Source organism: Rhinoderma darwinii (genome assembly GCF_050947455.1).
Source record: "Rhinoderma darwinii isolate aRhiDar2 chromosome 1 unlocalized genomic scaffold, aRhiDar2.hap1 SUPER_1_unloc_12, whole genome shotgun sequence".
NCBI classification, from domain to species: Eukaryota; Metazoa; Chordata; class Amphibia; order Anura; family Rhinodermatidae; genus Rhinoderma; species Rhinoderma darwinii.
In genome coordinates, this window is record NW_027461648.1 from 276565 (window position 1) to 293772 (window position 17208).

At 45.4% G+C, this 17208-nt stretch overlaps 2 protein-coding genes across 3 annotated transcripts in view; one reads left to right on the top strand and one right to left on the bottom strand.

Annotated features, from left to right (window-relative positions):
• Positions 1-17208, bottom strand: part of LOC142669034 (gastrula zinc finger protein XlCGF66.1-like) — a 351749-nt gene that overhangs the window by 243311 nt on the left and 91230 nt on the right. The gene's annotated exons all lie outside the window — the stretch shown is intronic.
• The window catches only part of LOC142669030 (uncharacterized), a 51574-nt gene continuing 48723 nt past the window's right edge, over positions 14358-17208 (top strand). Inside the window, exons 1-2 of the mRNA XM_075847088.1 lie at positions 14358-14433; positions 15215-15307. The gene's annotated coding sequence lies outside the window, so the exon portion shown is untranslated. The remainder of the gene's footprint in view (positions 14434-15214; positions 15308-17208) is intronic.

Consider the following 17208-nt stretch of genomic DNA (forward strand, 5'->3'; position numbering starts at 1 on the left):
TGCTCCTCGGCTCTATTTACTCCATGTGTGTAACTAAGAGAAGAGCACAGAGTAGAGGCAGAGCCCAGTGGCGCCCCCTACATGCTTGGAGGGGGCAGCGCCCTGTGTGCTTGCGCACCCCTAAGATCGGCCCTGCACAGGATCCACCATTCACAATAGACTGACACTTGCAGTTCTGTAGAGATCACTTCTCAGCAGTCATCTCACTTTCATCACAGGCAGGATTACATAAAGAGGAAAACATTTTTAACCCCAATGTTGCCGTTATGTGCGGAAAATGAAGGGGGGAATTATTAATGTGAGGCACAGAGTCTTATGAATTTTAAACCTCGACGTGCCTCATATTAGTAGTAATTAATCCCATCATGTACCTCACACATTAACTCATGTAAGGAGAAAGAGGCAGCACTCTAGGCTGCCTCTTTCTCCTTACATTTGTATACCATTGGGGATTTACAAGTCGGATCCCTGGAGGCCGGCACCCTTATGCCCTGGAGGTTTTTGTTCTACTGTGCTGCCCATACACCTTCTCTCACACATTAACTCAATGTTGCCCATTATGACTGTGAGCTACATAATGGGATTAATTACTATTAATGGAGGTTCAAAATTCATAAGACCATGAGGCTCAAATCAGAAAGTAGAAGGACTTTTTATTTTTGGGCGTTTTTTTTATTTATTATTATTGTTAGCAAAGTATCGTTTTGGTATCTCAAATTGTAATTCTACACGAGGTATCGGTATCGAAGTCCAAATTCTGGTATTGTGACAACCCTATTGTAGAAATCGCTTCTCAGCACTCGCCTCATTATCATCTCAGGCAGGATTACACTGACCGGTAACCCCTATATATAGATAACACAGGATCCACCATTTATAAGAGACTGATCCTTCCTGTTCTGTAGAGATCACTTCTCAGCAGTCATCTCAGTATCATCACAGGCAGGATTACACTGACAGGTAACCCCTATATATAGATAACACAGGATCCACCATTTATAAGAGACTGATCCTTCCTGTTCTTTAGAGATCGCTTCTCAGCAGTCATCTCTTTATCATCACAGGCAGGATTACACTGACGGGTTACACCTATATCCTCAACATTAAAATTGCAACACCAAGGAGGAAACGTTTTGGAATTGTGGAAATCACAGGCAGGACTACACTGACAGATAACCCCTATATATAGATAACACAGGATCCACCATTTATAAGAGACTAATAGACCTCCAGTCCATCCTCCATTGCCGTCTTGCTGTGCACCATGATAGCCTTTGAGAGCAGTGGTGTGTAATCTCCGGAAATATACACCCCCACACCGCGCAATCACCGGAAATATAAAACCCCTCACACCGCGCAATCACCGGAAATATAAACCCCCTCACACCGCGCAATCACCGGAAATATAAAACCCACCCACACTGCGCAATCACTGGAAATATAACCCCCCCCCCCACACCGCGCAATCACCGGAAATATAAACCCCTCACACCGCGCAATCACCGGAAATATAAAACCCCTCACACCGCGCCATCACCGGAAATATAAAACCCCTCACACCGAGCAATCACCGGAAATATAAAACCCCTCACACCGCGCAATCACCAGAAATATAAAACCCCCTCACACCGCGCAATCACCGGAAATATAAAACCCCTCACACCACGCAATCACCGGAAATATAAAACCCCCTCACACCGCGCAATCACCGGAAATATTAAACCCCTCACACCGCGCAATCACCGGAAATATAAACCTCTCACACCACGCAATCACCGGAAATATAAACCCCCCACACTGCGCAATCACCGGAAATATAAAACCCCTCACACCGCGCAATCACCGGAAATAGAAACCCTTCACACCGCGCAATCACCGGAAATAGAAACCCCCCCCCACACCGCGCAATCACGGAAATATAAACCCCTCACACCGCGCAATCACCGGAAATATAAACCCCTCCACACCGAGCAATCACCGGAAATATAAACCCCTCACACCGCGCAATCACGGAAATATAAACCCCTCACACCGCGCAATCACCGGAAATATAAAACCCCTCACACCGCGCAATCACCGGAAATATAAACCCCCCCCACACCGCGCAATCACCGGAAATATAAACCCCTCACACCGCGCAATCACCGGAAATATAAAACCCCTCACACCGCGCAATCACCGGAAATATAGACCCCCCCCCCACACCGCGCAATCACCGGAAATATAAACCCCTCACACCGCTCAATCACCGGAAATATAAAACCCGTCACACAGCGCAATCACCGGAAATATAAACCCCTCACACCGCGCAATCACCGGAAATATAAACCCGCCCCCCACACCGCGCAATCACCGGAAATATAAAACCCCCCCACACCGCGCAATCACCGGAAATATAAAACCCCTCACACCGCGCAATCACCGGAAATATAAAGCGCCTCACACCGCGCAATCACCGGAAATATAAACCCTTCACACCGCGCAATCACCGGAAATATAAACCCCCCCCACATCGCGCAATCACCGGAAATATAAAAGCCCTCACACCGCGCAATCACCGGAAATATAAACCCCCCACTCCGCGCAATCACCGGAAATATAAAACCCCTTTACACCGCGCAATCACCGGAAATATAAATCCCCTCCCACCGCGCAATCACCGGAAATATAAAACCCCTCACACCGCGCAATCACCGGAAATATAAACCCCTCACACCACGCAATCACCGGAAATATAAACCCCCTCACACCGCGCAATCACCGGAAATATAAACCCCCTCACACAGCGCAATCACCGGAAATATAAAACCCCTCACACTGCGCAATCACCGGAAATATAAAACCCCTCACACCGCTCAATCACCGGAAATATAAAACCCCTCACACCGCGCAATCACCGGAAATATAAACCCCTCACACTGCGCAATCACCGGAAATATAAACCCCTCACACCGCACAATCACCGGAAATATAAAACCCCCCACACCGCGCAATCACCGGAAATATAACCCCCCCCCACGCCGCGCAATCACCGGAAATATAAACCCCCCACACCGCGCAATCACCGGAAATATAAAACCCCTCACACCGCGCAATCACCGGAAATATAAACCCCTCCACACCCCGCAATCACCGGAAATATAAAACCCCTCACACCGCGCAATCACCGGAAATATAAAACCCCTCCCACCGCGCAATCACCGGAAATATAAAACCCCTCACACCGCGCAATCACCGGAAATATAAACCCCTCACACCACGCAATCACCGGAAATATAAAACCCCTCACACCGCGCAATCACCGGAAATATAAACCCCCTCACACCGCGCAATCACCGGAAATATAAAACCCCTCACACTGCGCAATCACCGGAAATATAAAACCCCTCACACCGCTCAATCACCGGAAATATAAAACCCGTCACACCGCACAATCACCGGAAATATAAAACCCCCCACACCGCGCAATCACCGGAAATATAACCCCCCCCCCCCACACCGCGCAATCACCGGAAATATAAAACCCCTCACACCGCTCAATCACCGGAAATATAAAACCCGTCACACCGCACAATCACCGGAAATATAAACCCCTCACACCGCGCAATCACCGGAAATATAAACCCCCCCCCCCCACATCGCGCAATCACCGGAAATATAAAATCCCTCACACCGCGCAATCACCAGAAATATAAACCCCCCACACCGCGCAATCACCGGAAATATAAACCCCTCACACCGCGCAATCACCGGAAATCTAAAACCCGTCACACCGCACAATCACCGGAAATATAAACCCCTCACACCGCGCAATCACCGGAAATATAAACCCCCCCCCCACATCGCGCAATCACCGGAAATATAAAAGCCCTCACACCGCGCAATCACCGGAAATATAAAACCCCTCACACCGCGCAATCACCGGAAATATAAAACCCCTCACACCGCGCAATCACCGGAAATATAAAACGCCTCACACCGCGCAATCACCGGAAATATAAACCCTTCACACCGCGCAATCACAGGAAATATAAACCCCCCCCCCCACATCGCGCAATCACCGGAAATATAAAAGCCCTCACACCGCGCAATCACCGGAAATATAAACCCCCCCCCCCACACCGCGCAATCACGGAAATATAAACCCCTCACACCGCGCAATCACCGGAAATATAAAACCCCTCACACCGCGCAATCACCGGAAATATAAAACCCCTCCCACCGCACAATCACCGGAAATATAAAACCCCTTACACCGCGCAATCACCGGAAATATAAACCCCTCACACCGCGCAATCACCGGAAATATAAAACCCCTCACACCACGCAATCACCGGAAATATAAAACCCCTCACACGGCGCAATCACTGGAAATATAAACCCCCTCACACCGCGCAATCACCGGAAATATAAAACCCCCCACACCGCGCAATCACCGGAAATATAAAACCCCCCACACCACGCAATCACCGGAAATATAAAACCCCCTCACACCGCGCAATCACCGGAAATATAAACCCCTCACACCGCGCAATCACCGGAAATATAAACCTCCCCCCACACCGTGCAATCACCGGGAATATAAACCCCTCACACCGCGCAATCACCGGAAATATAAAACCCCCCCACACCGTGCAATCACCGGAAATATAAAACCCCCCCACACCGCGCAAACACCGGAAATATAAAACCCCCCACACACCGCGCAATCACCGGAAATATAAACCCCTCACACCGCGCAACCGGAAATATAAAACCCTCACACCGCGCAATCACCGTAAATATACAACCCCTCACACCGCGCAATCACCGGAAATATAAAACCCCTCACACCGCGCAATCACCAGAAATATAAACCCTTCACACCGCGCAATCACCGGAAATATAAACCCCCCCCCCACATCGCGCAATCACCGGAAATATAAAAGCCCTCACACCGCGCAATCACCGGAAATATAAACCCCCCCCCCACCACGCAATCACCGGAAATATAAAACCCCTCCCACCGCGCAATCACCGGAAATATAAAACCCCTCACACCGCGCAATCACCGGAAATATAAACCCCTCACACCGCGCAATCACCGGAAATATAAACCCCCCCCACATCGCGCAATCACCGGAAATATAAAAGCCCTCACACCGCGCAATCACCGGAAATATAAACCCCCCCCACACCGCGCAATCACCGGAAATATAAACCCCTCACACCGCGCAATCACCGGAAATCTAAAACCCGTCACACCGCACAATCACCGGAAATATAAACCCCTCACACCGCGCAATCACCGGAAATATAAACCCCCCCCCACATCGCGCAATCACCGGAAATATAAAAGCCCTCACACCGCGCAATCACCGGAAATATAAACCCCCCCCACACCGCGCAATCACCGGAAATATAAAACCCCTCACACCGCGCAATCACCGGAAATATAAAACGCCTCACACCGCGCAATCACCGGAAATATAAACCCTTCACACCGCGCAATCACAGGAAATATAACCCCCCCCCCACATCGCGCAATCACCGGAAATATAAAAGCCCCCCCACACCGCGCAATCACGGAAATATAAACCCCTCACACCGCGCAATCACCGGAAATATAAAACCCCTCACACCGCGCAATCACCGGAAATATAAAACCTCTCCCACCGCACAATCACCGGAAATATAAAACCCCTCACACCGCGCAATCACCGGAAATATAAACCCCTCACACCGCGCAATCACCGGAAATATAAAACCCCTCACACCACGCAATCACCGGAAATATAAAACCCCTCACACGGCGCAATCACCGGAAATATAAACCCCCTCACACCGCGCAATCACCGGAAATATAAAACCCCTCACACCGGGCAATCACCGGAAATATAAAACCCCTCACACCGCGCAATCACCGGAAATATAAACCCCCTCACACCGCGCAATCACCGGAAATATAAATCCCTCACACCGCGCAATCACCGGAAATATAAAACCCCCCACACCGCGCAATCACCGGAAATATAAAACCCCCCACACCGCGCAATCACCGGAAATAGAAACCCTTCACACCGCGCAATCACCGGAAATAGAAACCCCCCCCCACACCGCGCAATCACGGAAATATAAACCCCTCACACCGCGCAATCACCGGAAATATAAACCCCTCCACACCGAGCAATCACCGGAAATATAAACCCCTCACACCGCGCAATCACGGAAATATAAACCCCTCACACCGCGCAATCACCGGAAATATAAAACCCCTCACACCGCGCAATCACCGGAAATATAAACCCCCCCACACCGCGCAATCACCGGAAATATAAACCCCTCACACCGCGCAATCACCGGAAATATAAAACCCCTCACACCGCGCAATCACCGGAAATATAGACCCCCCCCCCCCCCACACCGCGCAATCACCGGAAATATAAACCCCTCACACCGCTCAATCACCGGAAATATAAAACCCGTCACACAGCGCAATCACCGGAAATATAAACCCCTCACACCGCGCAATCACCGGAAATATAAACCCGCCCCCCACACCGCGCAATCACCGGAAATATAAAACCCCCCCACACCGCGCAATCACCGGAAATATAAAACCCCTCACACCGCGCAATCACCGGAAATATAAAGCGCCTCACACCGCGCAATCACCGGAAATATAAACCCTTCACACCGCGCAATCACCGGAAATATAAACCCCCCCCACATCGCGCAATCACCGGAAATATAAAAGCCCTCACACCGCGCAATCACCGGAAATATAAACCCCCCACTCCGCGCAATCACCGGAAATATAAAACCCCTTTACACCGCGCAATCACCGGAAATATAAATCCCCTCCCACCGCGCAATCACCGGAAATATAAAACCCCTCACACCGCGCAATCACCGGAAATATAAACCCCTCACACCACGCAATCACCGGAAATATAAACCCCCTCACACCGCGCAATCACCGGAAATATAAACCCCCTCACACAGCGCAATCACCGGAAATATAAAACCCCTCACACTGCGCAATCACCGGAAATATAAAACCCCTCACACCGCTCAATCACCGGAAATATAAAACCCGTCACACCGCACAATCACCGGAAATATAAAACCCCCCACACCGCGCAATCACCGGAAATATAACCCCCCCCCCACGCCGCGCAATCACCGGAAATATAAACCCCCCACACCGCGCAATCACCGGAAATATAAAACCCCTCACACCGCGCAATCACCGGAAATATAAACCCCTCCACACCCCGCAATCACCGGAAATATAAAACCCCTCACACCGCGCAATCACCGGAAATATAAAACCCCTCCCACCGCGCAATCACCGGAAATATAAAACCCCTCACACCGCGCAATCACCGGAAATATAAACCCCTCACACCACGCAATCACCGGAAATATAAAACCCCTCACACCGCGCAATCACCGGAAATATAAACCCCCTCACACCGCGCAATCACCGGAAATATAAAACCCCTCACACTGCGCAATCACCGGAAATATAAAACCCCTCACACCGCTCAATCACCGGAAATATAAAACCCGTCACACCGCACAATCACCGGAAATATAAAACCCCCCACACCGCGCAATCACCGGAAATATAACCCCCCCCCCCCCCACACCGCGCAATCACCGGAAATATAAAACCCCTCACACCGCTCAATCACCGGAAATATAAAACCCGTCACACCGCACAATCACCGGAAATATAAACCCCTCACACCGCGCAATCACCGGAAATATAAACCCCCCCCCCACATCGCGCAATCACCGGAAATATAAAATCCCTCACACCGCGCAATCACCAGAAATATAAACCCCCCACACCGCGCAATCACCGGAAATATAAACCCCTCACACCGCGCAATCACCGGAAATCTAAAACCCGTCACACCGCACAATCACCGGAAATATAAACCCCTCACACCGCGCAATCACCGGAAATATAAACCCCCCCCCCACATCGCGCAATCACCGGAAATATAAAAGCCCTCACACCGCGCAATCACCGGAAATATAAAACCCCTCACACCGCGCAATCACCGGAAATATAAAACCCCTCACACCGCGCAATCACCGGAAATATAAAACGCCTCACACCGCGCAATCACCGGAAATATAAACCCTTCACACCGCGCAATCACAGGAAATATAAACCCCCCCCCCACATCGCGCAATCACCGGAAATATAAAAGCCCTCACACCGCGCAATCACCGGAAATATAAACCCCCCCCCCCACACCGCGCAATCACGGAAATATAAACCCCTCACACCGCGCAATCACCGGAAATATAAAACCCCTCACACCGCGCAATCACCGGAAATATAAAACCCCTCACACCACGCAATCACCGGAAATATAAAACCCCTCACACGGCGCAATCACCGGAAATATAAACCCCCTCACACCGCGCAATCACCGGAAATATAAAACCCCCCACACCGCGCAATCACCGGAAATATAAAACCCCCCACACCACGCAATCACCGGAAATATAAAACCCCCTCACACCGCGCAATCACCGGAAATATAAACCCCTCACACCGCGCAATCACCGGAAATATAAACCTCCCCCCACACCGTGCAATCACCGGGAATATAAACCCCTCACACCGCGCAATCACCGGAAATATAAAACCCCCCCACACCGTGCAATCACCGGAAATATAAAACCCCCCCACACCGCGCAAACACCGGAAATATAAAACCCCCCACACACCGCGCAATCACCGGAAATATAAACCCCTCACACCGCGCAACCGGAAATATAAAACCCTCACACCGCGCAATCACCGTAAATATACAACCCCTCACACCGCGCAATCACCGGAAATATAAAACCCCTCACACCGCGCAATCACCAGAAATATAAACCCTTCACACCGCGCAATCACCGGAAATATAAACCCCCCCCCCACATCGCGCAATCACCGGAAATATAAAAGCCCTCACACCGCGCAATCACCGGAAATATAAACCCCCCCCCCCACCACGCAATCACCGGAAATATAAAACCCCTCCCACCGCGCAATCACCGGAAATATAAAACCCCTCACACCGCGCAATCACCGGAAATATAAACCCCTCACACCGCGCAATCACCGGAAATATAAACCCCCCCCCACATCGCGCAATCACCGGAAATATAAAAGCCCTCACACCGCGCAATCACCGGAAATATAAACCCCCCCCACACCGCGCAATCACCGGAAATATAAACCCCTCACACCGCGCAATCACCGGAAATCTAAAACCCGTCACACCGCACAATCACCGGAAATATAAACCCCTCACACCGCGCAATCACCGGAAATATAAACCCCCCCCCCCCACATCGCGCAATCACCGGAAATATAAAAGCCCTCACACCGCGCAATCACCGGAAATATAAACCCCCCCCACACCGCGCAATCACCGGAAATATAAAACCCCTCACACCGCGCAATCACCGGAAATATAAAACGCCTCACACCGCGCAATCACCGGAAATATAAACCCTTCACACCGCGCAATCACAGGAAATATAACCCCCCCCCCCACATCGCGCAATCACCGGAAATATAAAAGCCCCCCCACACCGCGCAATCACGGAAATATAAACCCCTCACACCGCGCAATCACCGGAAATATAAAACCCCTCACACCGCGCAATCACCGGAAATATAAAACCTCTCCCACCGCACAATCACCGGAAATATAAAACCCCTCACACCGCGCAATCACCGGAAATATAAACCCCTCACACCGCGCAATCACCGGAAATATAAAACCCCTCACACCACGCAATCACCGGAATTATAAAACCCCTCACACGGCGCAATCACCGGAAATATAAACCCCCTCACACCGCGCAATCACCGGAAATATAAAACCCCTCACACCGGGCAATCACCGGAAATATAAAACCCCTCACACCGCGCAATCACCGGAAATATAAACCCCCTCACACCGCGCAATCACCGGAAATATAAATCCCTCACACCGCGCAATCACCGGAAATATAAAACCCCCCACACCGCGCAATCACCGGAAATATAAAACCCCCCACACCGCGCAATCACCGGAAATATAAAACCCCCCACACCGCGCAATCACCGGAAATATAAACCCCCTCACACCGCGCAATCATCGGAAATATAAAATCCCTCACATCTATATACTGCTAGTACACAGGCAGATATCTATATACTGATAGTACACAGGCATATATCTATATACTGATAGTACACAGGCATATATCTATATACTGATAGCACACAGGCATACATCTATATACTGATAGCACACAGGCATACATCTATATACTGATAGCACACAGGCATATATCTATATACTGATAGTACAAAGGCATATATCTATATATACTGATAGTACACAGGCATATATCTATATACTGATAGTACACAGGCATATATCTATATACTGATAGCACACAGGCATATATCTATATACTGATAGCACACAGGCATATATCTATATACTGATAGCACACAGGCATATATCTATATACTGATAGTACACAGGCATATATCTATATACTGATAGTACACAGGCATATATCTATATACTGATAGTACACAGGCATATATCTATATACTGATAGTACACAGGCATATATCTATATAGTGATAGTACACAGGCATATATCTATACACTGATAGTACACAGGCCTATATCTATACACTGATAGCACACAGGCATATATCTATAAACTGATAGTACACAGGCATATATCTATATACTGATAGTACACAGGCATATATCTATATACTGATAGCACACAGGCATATATCTATATACTGATAGTACACAGGCATATATCTATATACTGATAGCACACAGGCATATATCTATATACTGATAGTACACAGCAATATATCTATATACTAATAGTACACAGGCATATATCTATACACTGATAGTACACAGGCATATATCTATATACTGATAGTACACAGGCATATATCTATATACTGATAGTACACAGGCATATATCTATACACTGATAATACACAGGCATATATCTATACACTGATAGCACACAGGCATATATCTATATACTGATAGTACACAGGCATATATCTATATACTGATAGTACACAGGCATTTATCTATATACTGATAGTACACAGGCATATATCTATATACTGATAGCACACAGGCATATATCTATATACTGATAGTACACAGGCATATATCTATACACTGATAGCACACAGGCATATATCTATATACTGATAGCACACAGGCATATATCTATATACTGATAGTACACAGGCATATATCTATATACTGATAGTACACAGGCATATATCTATATACTGATAGTACACAGGCATATATCTATATACTGATAGTACACAGGCATATATCTATATACTGATAGTACACAGGCATATATCTATATACTAATAGCACACAGGCATATATCTATATACTGATAGCACACAGCAATATATCTATATACTGATAGCACACAGGCATATATCTATATACTGATAGTACACAGGCATATATCTATATACTGATAGTACACAGGCATATATCTATACACTGATAGTACACAGGCATATAGCTATACACTGATAGCACACAGGCATATATCTATATACTGATAGTACACAGGCATATATCTATATACAGATAGTACACAGGCATATATCTATACACTGATAGTACACAGGCATATATCTATACACTGATAATACACAGGCATATATCTATATACTGATAGTACACAGGCATATATCTATATACTGATAGTACACAGGCATATATCTATATACTGATAGCACACAGGCATATATCTATATACTGATAGCACACAGGCATATATCTATACACTGATAGCACACAGGCATATATCTATACACTGATAGTACACAGGCATATATCTATATACTGATAGTACACAGGCATATATCTATATACTGATAGCACACAGGCATATATCTATATACTGATAGTACACAGGCATATATCTATATACTGATAGCACACAGGCATATATCTATATACTGATAGCACACAGGCATATATCTATATACTGATAGTACACAGGCATATATCTATATACTGATAGTACACAGGCATATATCTATATACTGATAGTACACAGGCATATATCTATATACTGATAGTACACAGGCATACATCTATATACTGATAGCACACAGGCATATATCTATACACTGATAGCACACAGGCATATATCTATATACTGATAGTACACAGGCATATATCTATATACTGATAGTACACAGGCATATATCTATATACTGATAGTACACAGGCATACATCTATATACTGATAGCACACAGGCATATATCTATACACTGATAGCACACAGGCATATATCTATATACTGATAGTACACAGGCATATATCTATATACTGATAGTACACAGACATATATCTATACACTGATAGTACACAGGCATATATCTATATGCTGATAGTACACAGGCATATATCTATATACTGATAGTACACAGGCATACAGCTATTCACTGATAGTACACAGGCATATATCTATATACTGATAGTACACAGGCATATATCTATATACTGATAGCACACAGGCATATATCTATATACTGATAGCACACAGGCATATATCTATATACTGATAGTACACAGGCATATATCTATATACTGATAGTACACAGACATATATCTATACACTGATAGTACACAGGCATATATCTATATACTGATAGCACACAGGCATATATCTATACACTGATAGTACACAGGCATATATCTATATGCTGATAGTACACAGGCATATATCTATATACTGATAGTACACAGGCATACAGCTATTCACTGATAGTACACAGGCATATATCTATATACTGATAGTACACAGGCATATATCTATATACTGATAGCACACAGGCATATATCTATATACTGATAGCACACAGGCATATATCTATATACTGATAGTACACAGGCATATATCTATATACTGATAGTACACAGACATATATCTATACACTGATAGTACACAGGCATATATCTATATACTGATAGCACACAGGCATATATCTATACACTGATAGTACACAGGCATATATCTATACACTGATAGTACACAGGCATATATCTATACACTGATAGTACACAGGCATATATCTATATACTGATAGTACACAGGTATATATCTATATACTGATAGCACACAGGCATATATCTATATACTGATAGCACACAGGCATATATCTATATACTGATAGTACACAGGCATATATCTATATACTGATAGTACACAGGCATATATCTATATACTGATAGTACACAGGCATATATCTATATACTGATAGTACACAGGCATATATCTATATACTGATAGTACACAGGCATATATCTATATACTGATAGCACACAGGCATATATCTATATACTGATAGTACACAGGCATATATCTATATACTGATAATACACAGGCAAATATCTATATACTGATAGTACACAGGCAGATATCTGTATACTGATAGTACACAGGCATATATCTACATACCAGTATATTAGCCTGTGCACTGATAGTACACAGGCAGCTGTTAGGACATACCTCAATATGCCCTAACAACAAGAAATATGGTAGGACAGCCCTGGGGTCCTTCAATGGACCCTGGGCTGTCTGCCCATATATGGTATGTCCCTCAATCGCGTAACAGGGATTCCTGCGATGCGATCCAAGGGGCATCTCCCTTTCTCCTGAATGCTGCAGTCCGCTGTGATCGCAGCATTCAGGGAAATAGCGGCGGAGATGAGAGGTTTCTCTGATCTCCGCCGTTATAGAGGGGGGCTGTGGATGTGTAATACAACCATTGCCCCGCTCCTGACAATAAGTGAGAGCGCGGTCAGCATGAGGTGATGCGGCCGGCGCTGCACTATAATAAGCGGCGGTGCAGACACTGAAGACAGAACATGGGGGTGTTTTGCAGCGCGCCCGCCATGTTCTGTCTTCAGTGCCGGCAATCATTAGTGCGGCGCTGGCCGCATCGCATCATCCTGACCCCGCGCACTTGTCAGGACTCAGGAGCGGAGCAATGACTATCACACAGCCGGAGCCCCGCTCTCATACATTCATGTGTTACTATACTGAGCTGTGCGGCCGCAGAGCTAAGTATCGAAATACATGACATAACGGTATCGAAACAGTATGGAAGTTTCGAGGCATCGTGCATCCCTAACGGTCATAGATGGGGTCATAGAGTTTGGTGGTTTCTTATGTTGATCTGTTAGATTCTTCACACTCTCTGCTGTATTGTACTGAATTGTTACATATGTGAAATCAGGGGGAAGATGTGACTAATATTAAAGTGGAGGAAGAAGAAGAAGAGCGGGTAAGGGTCGATCAACCGTGTAAGAGTGAAGTGGAGGAGGAAATTCCAGGAGGTGTTACCAGAGGTCAGTAATAATGAATTTAGAAAGTGAACTCCGTGGTTTATTAAGCAGGACCTGCTGTGTTTTTTTAACCACATTCCTCCCCTTATACTTGGCGTCCTCCAGATTCCAACGCTGTCTTTTTCTTTTTTGCCCCCCTCCATGTTGTTCCACTACAGCCCTTACTCCGTTTTGCACCTAACATATGCGTGTTGTAATTAAAGGTACAAAGAGGAGACACCATCTCTCCTCAGTAGGCGTTGCCTCACTTTTTGCTGTGACGCTGTCCAATCAGAGCGGACCGCTTCACAGCGATGCAGAAAACCTGCTGATTTTGAGACATTTCCTGCAGGTCTTTTGCATCGCTGTGAGGCTGTCCACTATGATTAGATAGCGTCACAGAAATGAGCGAGTCAACATCTACTGAGGAGAGAAAAGGTCTTCTCCTTTCTGTTCTCTTTAAGATGGGGTCCCTCCTTAGTTCTACATTACAGTAACACGTCAGACACTGTATTATACATAGTGCAGCACCTGAGGGAGCTGTGACTGCACATAGAAGTTCTCTACAAGGCGTTCTCTGAATCCGGTCATGCACTAGGCTTAGCATCAGATTTTAGGGGGCAGCGGCTGCGATTAACAGCGGCACTCTAGGCCGAGATCTAGGAAAGCTCAGCTCAACCACTTACAGAGAATGTGTCATCAGAAAATGATCTATTGTACAAATCAAGTTTCTGTTAAACATATTTTTTATGATTTTTTGGTGGTTTTTTTTATATTATTTTTTTGTCTTTATCTAATCTTGCAGTTTGCCCTCTGGCCAATGAGTCTCATAGTAGACTGCTCCTTACAGTTCTCAGCAGTCATCTCATTATCATCACAGGCAGGATTACACTGACAGGTAACATCTATATATGTAGATAACAAAGAATCCACCATTCATAATAGACTGACCCTTCCTGTTCTGTAGAGATCATTTCTCAGCACTCATCTCATCACAGGCAGGATTACACTGACAGGTAACATCTATATATAGATAATACAGAATCCACCATTCATAATGGACTGACCCTTCCTGTTCTGTAGAGATCATTTCTCAGCACTCATCTCATCACAGGCAGGATTACACTGACAGGTAACATCTATATATATATATATATATATATATATATATAGATAATACAGAATCCACCATTCATAATAGACTGATCCTTCCTATTCTGTAGAGATCGTTTCTCAGCAGTCATCTCATTATCATTACAGGCAGGGTTACACTGACAGGTAACACCTATATATATATATATATATACACACACTCAATAGAACAGGGTATAGGAGCAGCACTGTGTAGATAGCCAAGAAACGGTTGGTGCTAGCTTCAAAAATTAAGGAGTGACGTACTCCTCATACATATATCCAAGAAAAGAGACTAGAAGCAGCACTCAGCAAAAAATGTGAATTTATTCACCCAACACAGCCCTGTGTTAGACAACATATAGGCTCAAATGGCCAGAAAGATATAACTGACAATAGCTGGACGCAATAGTACAATGTAGAGGCTGAAAAAGCTAGCACATACCCTGGGACATGATAAGGAGTGCAGGAGATCAAAAAAGTGGATGGATGAATGAACGCCTCGACGCGCGTTTCGCCCTGTAGACCGGCTTCGTCAGAGTTATATCTTTCTGGCCATTTGAGCCTATATGTTGTCTTTGGATGCTTCTAGCTTCACTTTTCATGTATTGCTATATATTTTGTAGGCAATGATAGACCTTATTGTCTATCTCTGCATATTGTCATAATCAGCTGGTAGCTCTATACTACGTGTGGGCCTTATACCCATGGGTTTATAATTCTGTCATATGAACTATCTGAGCGTGGTTTGGTCATCCTTGTATGGTTGACTCTGTTTGTCTATGGTCTATGCCATCTGACCCTGCTGTATATATCTCCGTGTATGATGTATCCCATCTTTTATTCCATTATATGTTATTGGTGATTATATTTAATAAAGATTTTTTGTACTTTTGTATATCATTCAGTATACTATTTCTTTAAGGGCTATGTCCCTTCATGGTTCGCTTCTAGGTTGTCTACTTGCAATAAGGGACCCCAGCATACACCATTTTTTGGTGTGAGGTTTTGTTTAGGTTGTCTCAGCTTGAAGAATAGGCCAATGTTTTTGCAGTATTTAGAAAATCTGAGGAGAGCATATATCAAAATTGCCTATGCATCTAATTTGGGGTGATAATGGAGCATTTATCTTCCCTCTTCCATAAAGTAACTCACCTCTAGTGATGGCTCTAGCTCTGGCATAAGCTCTATGTAGGGACTTTTTAGGGTACCCACGTGCGCAAAATTTGTCATAAAGTTTGTCACATTCAGATTGGAAGGACTTCTCATCGGAGCAGTTTCTTTTCGCTCTGAGATACTGTCCTATGGGAATACCCTTTTTCAGGGCCGGAGGGTGGAAACTTTCCCAATGTAGGAAATTGTTGGTAGCAGTAGTCTTCTGATAGATGTCGGTGTGCACACTGCCACCAGGGTCCAGCGAGATTTTGAGATCCAGGAAATTAATTTCTTTCTCGTGTATTTCGTAAGTGAATTTCATGCCTATGTCATTGATGTTGAGAATCTCCATAAAGTCCAAGAAAAGTGATTTGTCCCCATCCCAAAAAATAAGAATATCATCAATGTATCGACCCCAGAATAAAATGTGACAGGTAAAAAAACATAAATCATCCGTGAAAACAAAACTATCTTCCCACCACCGTAAAAAAAGATTAGCATATGTGGGTGCAC